The sequence below is a fragment of the Pipistrellus hanaki genome, assembly GCF_964339955.1.
Source record: "Pipistrellus hanaki genome assembly, chromosome: 1".
In the NCBI taxonomy this organism is placed as follows: domain Eukaryota; kingdom Metazoa; phylum Chordata; class Mammalia; order Chiroptera; family Vespertilionidae; genus Pipistrellus; species Pipistrellus hanaki.
This window is the reverse complement of record NC_140503.1, coordinates 93,469,104-93,479,505: the sequence shown is the minus strand read 5'-3', so window position 1 is coordinate 93,479,505 and position 10,402 is coordinate 93,469,104. Positions and strand designations below refer to the sequence as shown.

The 10,402-nt window shown below is 43.6% G+C and overlaps 1 protein-coding gene across 1 annotated transcript in view; it reads left to right on the top strand.

The window, feature by feature from the left end:
- The first annotated feature begins 7,557 nt into the window (after positions 1 to 7,557).
- The window catches only part of ITGB1 (integrin subunit beta 1), a 56,347-nt gene continuing 53,502 nt past the window's right edge, over positions 7,558 to 10,402 (top strand). Inside the window, exon 1 of the mRNA XM_084875924.1 lies at positions 7,558 to 7,825. The gene's annotated coding sequence lies outside the window, so the exon portion shown is untranslated. The remainder of the gene's footprint in view (positions 7,826 to 10,402) is intronic.

Genomic DNA, 10,402 nt, shown 5'->3' with positions numbered 1-10,402 from the left:
GACTCCTAAAAATGTTCAGCATCTGAATGTTGGCAGGGAGTGTTCACTCCCAGTGGACAGGAGAAAAGGGGGATGCTATATATGGAGAACATAAAGCAGAACCAGTTGAGGTAGCCTTTCATAAGTGACCCATATTCAAAGCCATAATCCAGCAATGACTAAGTATCTAGAAAAGGAAAAGACTTAATGGCTAGTCTAAGCTAAAAGAATACACTGCAAATCAGGCCAGACTTTTCTGGCATTTTCCACCTTACTTTAAAAAAACAAAGGAATAAAGCTCTGACTGAAGTCTCAGGACAGGCTAGTCAAATTCACTGACACATATCATATGTACAGAGTTGGTGGTTCCCTTGTAGCAAACTGAATATTTCATGGTTCCTCTGGCAATGATAACAGCCTATTGAGAAGTGTCCACTAAATCATAACTCCCAAGCCAAAAATTGGTTTCCCTGAGTTATGACTATTTGCATGTCATTTATATATTTAGAGACAGAAAGAGAAACTAGAAGTATTGTATCACCCTTTCTTGTTCTTCAAAAATGTCAATAATTCTCAGGGCTGCCTTTTTTATTTTTTTAAACCAAAGCACACAAATTCATATTGATTTATTTATTTATTAAGAAGTTATATTGTGTGTTTTTTAAATATGGTTCTATTGATTTTAGAGAGGAAGAGAGAAATATCTATTGGCTGCCTCCTGCATGTCCCCTACTGGGGACCAAGCACCGGAAACCCAGGCATATGCCCTGACTAGGAATTGAACCAGTGACCTCTGATGCATGGGACATCACTCAACCATCTGAGCCACACTAGGCAGGGACAGATTCACATTTAATGGAGGGATTTTAGTTTCTTTAAAAAGAGGAATAGGATTATTTATGATTTATAAGCACTTTCATATCAGTATAAGACATTACCAGAGACTATTATTGTTCCCATCCCCATCTATTCACCTTTTTCTTTTTCTTTTTTAAATTTATTTATTGTTTAAAGTTTTACATATGTCTCCTTTTTCCTCCGATTGACCCCCCTCCCCTGAGACAAATGGCAGAGGTGAGTGAGGAGGTTAGAGAGCAATCTTTTCCTTCTTCTTCTTCCCCTTCCCCTTCTTCTTCTTCTTCTTCTTCTTCTTCTTCTTCTTCTTCTTCTTCTTCTTCTTCTTCTTCTTCTTCTTCTTCTTCTTCTTTCTTCTTCCTCTTCCTCTTCCTCTTCCTCTTCCTCTTCCTCTTCCTCTTCCTCTTCCTCTCCTTCTCCTTCTCCTCCTTCTCCTCCTTCTCCTTCTCCTCCTCCTCCTCCTCCTCCTCCTCCTCCTCCTCCTCCTCCTCCTCCTCCTCCTCCTCCTCCTCCTTCTTCTTCTTCTTCTTCTTCTTCTTCTTCTTCCTTCTTCCTCTTCCTCTTGCTCTTCTTTTTTTTTTCATGTTTAAAGGCAGTATGTTCTAAGTAGCAGGACATAGAAGTTGAGAAAACATATTTCTGATCATTTTTAGAAACAGTTCTTAGGTAAGTAGCTGAAGACTTATGTAGCCATGGTCAATCAGTTTGCCCTAGAAGCCATCAATCATATATATTTACAGCATGGTTTAAAACCAAGTCTATTTAGTCATCCAGGCAATTTTCAAAGATTTTCCCCTAACTAAATCTCCTAGTAGGGAATTTTCCTCTCATAGGAACAGCCTAACTCAGCACATTGATCCACACACAGTCCCCCCACCCTTTATCAATGTTGGAATTGATCTTTACCTATACACCTGTAACCTGGTTTGCTATATTTCCCTATGCATCCCCTTCAAATTTCTAATTACTCTTCTTATTCTTCATTGTCTGGAGACTCTTATTTATATCAGGATGCACTTTTGAAAATGAAAAGGAGTGTTATTAATAATTATGTTTGGACAATAGACAAACTGGAACTATCTTGGGCATAGTGGGTCATCAAGTCACCATGTTTATTTTTAAATGATTTGGTGAACAGTGCCAGAATGTGGCAGTCCACAGCCAACACCAAGAAGAATTTGGTCTTGGGTATATACTTCTATTTTCACAATGCAGGTATTCATCCTTTGTTCTAATGCCATGAGGTTATGCTTCTGGTGATTATTATACTTAGTAAATGAAAATCATTGTGTACTAAAATATTTGCCTATACAAGTTTATACTTCTTAGAATGTTTTCATTTTTAAAACCTGAAAAGCTTTCAAGTTATCATGGGATGATTTGTGGCTAACTGAATGAGGTAATATTGTATTTTAAAGACTAAGTGGCAGGAATGGTAAAACTAGAAGAGAAAGACAGATATCCACTCCTGAAGCAAACATTGACTCACTCTCACTGTTCAAAAGAGATAATCAAATTTCTAGTGAAGCCTTTAGCCATTTTGTACTGGACTAAATATTAGTAGTTCCTTTCGTTTATGTAATCCTATAGCTTAATTATAAATCTGTAGAAATAGGGATTAAATAATGATTGAAATGATCTTGAGCATCCAATACAGTCTTTGCGGGTAAGCAATTTTGAAACTTTACTTTGAAAAGAGTAGGTGAATAAAGATAGATTTTGAGGAGCACATAGTGGTATGGTGCTAGAACTAATAGATCAACTTTTAAATATTTGACATAATGACTTATGAGATAGCAGAAGAAATTTATAATTGGAGACAGTACATGTAAGGTATGATTTGTCTTAAATTCATGTTGCTAACAGATGTTCTATTATGATATGACTAGAGGCCTGGTGCATAGATTTGTGCACAAGTGGGGTCCTTCAGCCTGTCCAGTGGCGATCGGGTCAAAATTGGCTCTCCAACATCCTCCAAGAGGTCCCAGATTGCGAGATGGCACAGGGCCAAGCCCAGGGACCTCCCCAGGGCACAATAGGGCCAGGTAGGCCAAAGGAGGGCTTCAGGGCATGTCCAGCCCAGTTCCAATTGAACTGACCCCAGCATCAAGCTAACCTACCAGTTGGTGCATCTGCCCTCTGGTGGTCAGTGCGCATCACAGCAACTGGTCAAACAGTTGGACACTTAGCATATTAGGCTTTTATTATATAGGATTTAGCAATGAGACGTGTACTTTCCCTACTTACTAGGATTTCATCTTTAGTCTGGTTAGTGTGACCAATCCTTTTTGGACTTCCATAAATTTTATAGTTATCTAATTGTCCATTGGTTAATATTTAGGGGAAAATTCAAGTAGTGGTTTTCTTAGAGAACATGTTCTTTAATTTCTCTTTTCCCAAAAGCTCATGACTTCTGAACATATATTGCTACTTACACTTCATTTTAGCCAAATGTTCTGGCCTGGTCCCATGGGAGCAAAAGGATCCACTTATGTATTTATCAAATATTAGCAGATTCCCTATTATGTGTCCCAGAGCAGTGTTTGACACTGGGATTAAAAAGATGATTCAATTCTCATTGAACTAATTTTATTTAGTGGTATGCGAATGTAGGTTTCATAATATTCTTGTGGCAAAGATTGCCTCTTCAAATTTCATACAGGGAAGAAAATAAAGAGATATGTACTGCAAATCAACCGTGGATCAATTATACTTAAAAAAAACAAAACAAAACTGATCTCATATGCTGAGATCAGGCCAATCCTGATTAATTTTGAACAGTGGTATAACTAATACCTTTATCTATTTAGACAGAATTTAACAATTTATTTGAACATGTCACCTAATATTTTATCTTTTTTTTGTTTTACTTTTTAAAACTGGAATTTATTGGGGTGACATTGGTTAATAAAAGTATACAGGTTTTAATAAGAAGAAATAAAAGACATCCAAATTGGAAAGGAGGAAGTAAAACTGTGATTATTGCAGATAACATAATGTTGTACATAGAAAATCTTAAAGACTACAAAAAAAACCTTATTATGTAGATTTAATAAATGAATTTGGAAATGTAGCAGGATATGAAATTAATACCCAGAACTCTATGGGATTTTTACACACCAATAATAAACTCTCAGAAGAGAAATTAAACAAACAATCCCATTTACCACTGAAACAAACAAACAAAAACATAAGATACTTAGGAATAAACTTAACTAAGGAGGTAAAAGACCTGTACTCAGAAAATTACAGGAAGTTAAGAAAAGTGATAGAGGGAGATATAAAAAAGTAGAAGAATACACTGTGTTCATGGATTGGTAGAATCAACATCATTAAAATGTCCATACTACCCAAAGCAATCTATATATTTAGTGAAATCCTTATTAAAATACCAACAGCATATTTCACAGACCTAGAACAAACTTTCCAAAAATTTTTTTATGGAATGAAAAAGGACTCCGAATAGTCGCAGCAATCTCGAGAAACAAGAATAAATTTGGAGGGATCACAATACCAGATATCAAGCTATACTACAAAGCCAGTGTTCTCAAAACTGCCTGGTACTTGCACAAGAACAGGCATATAGACTAATGGAATAGAACAGAGTATCCAGAAATCAACCCAATCCATTATTCTCAATTAATATTTGACAAAGGAAGCAAGAGCATACAATGGAATCAAGACAGTCTCTTCAATAAATGGTGCTGTGAAAATTGGACAGATAAATGCAAGAAAGAAAGGAAGGGAGGGAGGGAGGAAGGGAGAGAAGAAGGAAGGAAAGAAACTAGACCATAATTTACACTTTACACAAAAATAAACTCAAAATTGATAAAAGACTTAAATGTAATTAGTGAAACCATAAACATTTTAGAAGAAACCACAGGCAGCAAAATCTCAGACATCTCTCGTAGCAATATGTTTACAAATACAGCTCCTTAGGACAATGGAAATTAAGGAGAAAAACAAATAGGACTACATCATATGAAATAAAAAGCTTCTGCACAGCAAAAGAAACCATTAACACATTAACAAGAGATAACACTGCATGGAAGAACATATTTGCCAATGATACATCTGATAAGGGGTTCATCTCTAAAATTGATAGGGAACTCATACAACTAAACAAAAGGCACACAAACAATCCAGTTTAAAAAATGGGCTAAGGACCTAATTAGATACTACTCCAAAGTGGATATACCAAAAGACATATGAAAAAATGCTCAGTTACAAATCATCCAAGAGATGCAAGTCAAAAGAACAATGAGGTACCACCTCACACCTGCCAGAATGGCTCTCATCAATAAATCAACAAATAACAAGTGCTGGCAAGAATGTGGAGAATGCAGACTGGTCCCGCCACTGTGGAAGTCAGTATGGAGTTTTCTCAAATAATTAAAAATGGAACTCCCTTTTAACCCAGTAATCCCACTTCTCCTGTAATCCCACTTCTAGGAATATATATCCCAAGAAACCAAAAACACCAATCAGAAAGGATATATGTACCACTATGTTCATAGCTGAACAATTTACAGTAGCTATGACTTGGAAACTGCCTAAGTGCCCATCAGCAGATGAGTGGATTAAAAAATTGTGGTATGTTGCTGAAAAAAAAAAAAAAGATGTAACTCTTACAACATGTCAGCAAATATTTTCTCCCATTCAGTGGGTTGTCTTTTCATTTTGTTGATAGTTTCCTTTGCAAACATTTTTTTTTTTTAGTTTGATGTAGTCCCTTTTATTTTTTTCTTTTGTTTCCCTTGCCAGAAGAGATATATCAGAAAGAATATTGCTATAAGAAATTACCTTTAAAATTAATAATGTTGATGTTTGGTGGAAGCTTTACCATTGGGATATTAATATTTATAGTCTTAAATTTGGTCATTCATGAAGGAAGTGGCAAAAATCATGCTCATTTCTTAGCTCTTCAGAGATTATCTAAGCAACAGATTTGATTTTACTAGTGAGCAATGTGCAAATGTTCCACAGTGGGACTACTGTATTTTCTTGTGTTTAAGACTGGCAGCCAAATGGGCATCCCAGCTTCTAATCTCAGGCAAGTGAACCACTGTTTGTCTGCTCCCAATTGGGTGCTGCAGCTCACCAACTGGCAAAGCACATTTTCAGTTTGCCAGCAGTGTATTCTGAAATTACTGGGTTTCAGTATGATGTTGGTTGGTTAAAGTTTCACTCTTCTTATCAAAATGTGCCTAGTCGTGGCAGGGTGGGGCGGGTGGGGGTGGAAGTCAATAGTGGGGAAAGGGGACGTATGTAATACTTTCAGCAATAACGTTTTAAAAAGAAAATGCGGGCCGGGACCGGTTTGGGTCAGTGGATAGAGGGTTGACCTGCGGACTGAAAGGTCCCGGGTTCGATTCCGGGCAAGGGCATGTACCTTGGTTGCGGGCACATCCCCAGTGGGGGGTGTGCAGGAAGCAGCTGATCGATGATTCTCTCTCATTGATGTTTCTAACTCTCTATCCCTCTCTCTTCCTCTCTGTGAAAAATCAATAAAATATATTTTTTTAAAAAAGAAAGAAAATGCGCCCGGCCATTTTCATAATGAATGTTACCCTTTCCTCTTAAATGCTCCTTCTCTAGCCCCTATGTCCATTACTAAAAAAATAAAATAAAATAAAAAATAGAAACTCTATTCTTAAGGAACTTTTCCTTCTCATCCATGTTTCCCATAAACGGACCATCCGATTAATCTCACAAGAGCAGCTCCCCAACTCGGCAGTTTTTCGCTAAAACTTTCCTCAGCTCCATCTTTCTTGGTACCCCTCTTCTTCACAAGTATTCACCTTTCTCACAGACACACGACAAGAAAACTGTCATTCTGGGAAAACAATATCGCTTCACCTTTCGAAAGGGAAACGTTTGGGGCCCCGTGAACCGCTCCAGGTTAGGGGGCCGCCTCCAAGTTCCCGCAACTAACGGGGCCGGGGCCGTGCGGGGCAGCGGGGCTGTAGGTGGGACCGACGTGCAGCAAAGGAAAAGCCGCCGCCCTCGGGCTGGAGCGGGACGCGGCCCGGCGGGAGGCAGTCCCAGCGGCCAGCGAGTCCGGGAACGGCCTCCACCCGCTTCCTCGCCGACCACGCGCCAGGCGACGACCGCTCTGCGCGGCGGGTGTCAGGGCGGCCGGAGTGGGGGCCGGGTACTTTAGTGCACGTCGGTCCCACCTACAGCCCCGCTGTCTCGCACCCGGGGCTGCTAGCTGCAGCTTCGGGACGCAGAACCGACGGCCGGTGGGGAAGCGGGGCCCGTCGGGGAAGGGGGTCGGGCGGGGAAGCGGGGTCCGGCGGAGAAGGGGGGTCCGGCGGGGAAGCGGGACCCGTCGGGGAAGGGGGTCGGGCGGGGAAGCGGGGTCCGGCGGAGAAGGGGGGCCCGTCGGGGAAGGGGGTCGGGCGGGGAAGGGGGGTCCGGCGGAGAAGGGGGGCCCGTCGGGGAAGGGGGTCGGGCGGGGAAGCGGGGTCCGGCGGAGAAGGGGGGCCCGTCGGGGAAGGGGGTCGGGCGGGGAAGGGGGTCCGGCGGGGAGGAGGGGGCGCGGGTGCACAGCCACACCCCTCCGCTCAGCACAGGAAACTGAGGCACCGCGCGGCCCGGCCGAGGCGCGCCCCCCTCCCGGCTGCGGGCCGCTCCCAAGGGCCGGCTCCTTTGTCCGAGCCCGGCTTCCGGCCGCCGCCTCCCGCCCGGGCGCGGCGAGCGGCTGACGCGGCGAGGAATGCATTTCCGGAGGGAGCGGCGGCGGCGGGAGGAGCGGGCGGGGCGCTTCGAGAAGGCTGTGCCGCGGGGGTCCTTTCGGGCCTGGAGGCGGCTCCGGGCCGCGAGTCCCCGCCTCTCGCCGCCAAGTAGGAGGAGGAGGAAGAGCCGCCGCCCGCCCCGCCCGAGAGGAGAGAGAGGCCGCGCCAGTCCGCGGGAGAGGCCGAGCGGGAGCTGACAAGCCACGGCCCGAGCCGACCGCGCGGCACCGGACGCCTCCCTCCCGGAGAAGGTAGGGGCCCGGGCCGGGCGGGCGGGCGGGGGCTTCGGGCTCCCGTGCGCGGGCCGCCGGCGGGGGCCTTTGTGCGGGACGGCGGGGCTGGGCGGCCGGGCCGGAGCGGAAGTGCGGGCCGCCCGGCTCCTCCGGACCTTCCCCGCCACCCTCGCTTCCCGGCCGCCGGCGCCCGAGGGCGCAGAGCTGCCCCGCGCCTTCCGAGGGGGGCGGGGGGCCGGTCTGGGCGCTGTCACTGCGGGACGTGGGGCTGCCAGCGGAGTACCCGGCCCCCACACCGGCCGCCCTGACACCCGCCACGCAGAGCGGTCGTCGCCTGACGCGTGGTCGGCGAGGAAGCGGGTGGAGGCCGCTCCCGGACTCGCTGGCCGCTGGGACTGCCTCCCGCCGGGCCGCGTCCCGCTGCAGCCCGAGGGCGGCGGCTTTTCCTTGGCCCCGCCTCGGGTTCAGTGGTTAGCTCCCAGGATAGGGGTTGCCCGTCCGTCCTCGGAGCGGAGCCGGTGCCGCTCTCCGCCCGTGGCGGGTGGGTGTGGGCTGGGCCCGCCGGGCAGGCCCCGGAGGCGGGGGATGGGCGGCGGGGCGGGGAGGGAGCGCGGGCGGGGGTGGCGGGGCCGAGGCCAGCGCCGCGGAGGCCGGACGCCGCGCGTCCTCGCAGGGCGTCCCCCTGGGTCTCCGCGAGACTCAGTGCCCGACGCCGCCCGGGACCTGTGTATTGCGTGTCCTTTCTTATGCTTCGTAGTGATAAAGTGGTGTTTCAAACAGTACAAATATTTTATGCCTAAGCAGTTTTTACTTTACCAAGTTTGTGCTTTTGAGTCAAAACCTGGCACTAATTGGTGGGATCACTGGTAAATGATACTTTCGGCTTCATTTCCTCATCTCTAAAATGGAAACAATACTTAATACTAATAATAAAAGTAATAATACTATAATAATGACAGTGAAAAAAAAGTGCACTTAGCTCAGTGCACTTTGTGTGTATTTTCTTATTTAATCGTGGAATCTACCTAATGAGGTAGTTGCTGTTTTATCCCATTCTACAAATGAAGGCACAGGGAGCATAAGTAATTTGCATGTGGTCATCGTCCCTGAGAGGAGAAACCAGGGGGTCTAGCTCCATGGCCCATGTTTGAATCACAGGTTACAGAATAATTGTAAAACTCAGATGTAAAATGTGAAACACTTGGAGTATATGATCAAAAGTTGACTCCTTTTCATCTCTTCTTGGCATAATAAAAGATTTTAAGAACTCAATATGTAATTGATATCCTCACTGGTGAGGTTTCTTTGGCCCTGCATACCACATAGATATTTGGTGCATAGAATTGCTTCCTGGTTTTTGACTGCTTTGATGGCACAGAAATAACATGCTAAATAAATTTTAATTATGCATCTCAATTGACCACTTTTAGAAATTATTAAGGAATTTTAATCGGAAGTTACCTAGTATACATTTGTGGATATCAAGGAGCAGAGGGGACAAGGACTCATCTAAGAGTCCCATTATATTTATATTTTCAAATAATTTTGGTTCATTGATCAGTATTAAATGAGTGAAGATGAAGTGATAAAGAGGAAATGGATGAAACAAAGTGATATTTTGGTTACAGGCATTTGAGGAAAAAAGTCATTTTACTTACCCTAAAATTCAGTATAAAATGGAAGACATTATTAGAGTAGTAGTTTAAAAGACAGGATGTGGTAAATAGGAAGCAAATAAATTCTAATTTAAGTCTTCTATGTTGACTTCACAGACCTAAAATTTGAAGTTCTTACAATGTTGATTCTTTTAAAAAGAATGTTAAGTTGTATATTAAGGTTATTTTCTAATTTCCCTCACTTTCTGCACATGAAAAGTATAGAATCAACAATATTGAAAATCACTGGATTTTGTAATTTTTAAAAGCTTTCTTCTTAACTTTCTGGTCACTAATTAAAATCTGTCCCCATTTACCCTCACTGAATGAATATGTAGTTCTATATTGGTGTCAATAAATTCTGGAGACTGAGTGAGATCTGGTCACTCTATAAAATGAAAGTTAATCAAATAGTTTAGCACGATGCTGGTTTTCATGGAATGCTTGCCACTTAATGTCTTTTATTGTTTGGCTTGTCAAATAAATTGTGGCTCACAGCATGGGGAAGTAGCATAATCATTCAGAAGAAAACTTTTTCAGTAATATCCTGTAAATGCACTGGTTTACTCTTAACTATAGTGCTAGAGTGATGAGTACATGGACTATTGTTAGGATCAGTCAGGTTGTTGGTAAAATACTAGAGGATTATATTGTGCAAATATGTAAATATCCCTTGTATTAGATTTATTTTTATTTTGGTTGTGTATTGTGGGGTTTTTGTGTGTTGCAGAGGTGGGAGTCTTGGGGTAGGAAGGATGCTTTGACAGGGGTAAGGGTAGGGAAGAGTAAAAGGTCCTGAAATAGTAACTGTATATGTAGAAAACTTTAAAAAAATGATAGTATGTACTTGTATTAAAGGAGGTGCAGCCCATAAAACCTAGAACATTAGCAACCTTAGATTATTTCAGTAGATAAGTGAAAAGAAATGTGGTATCTTCTT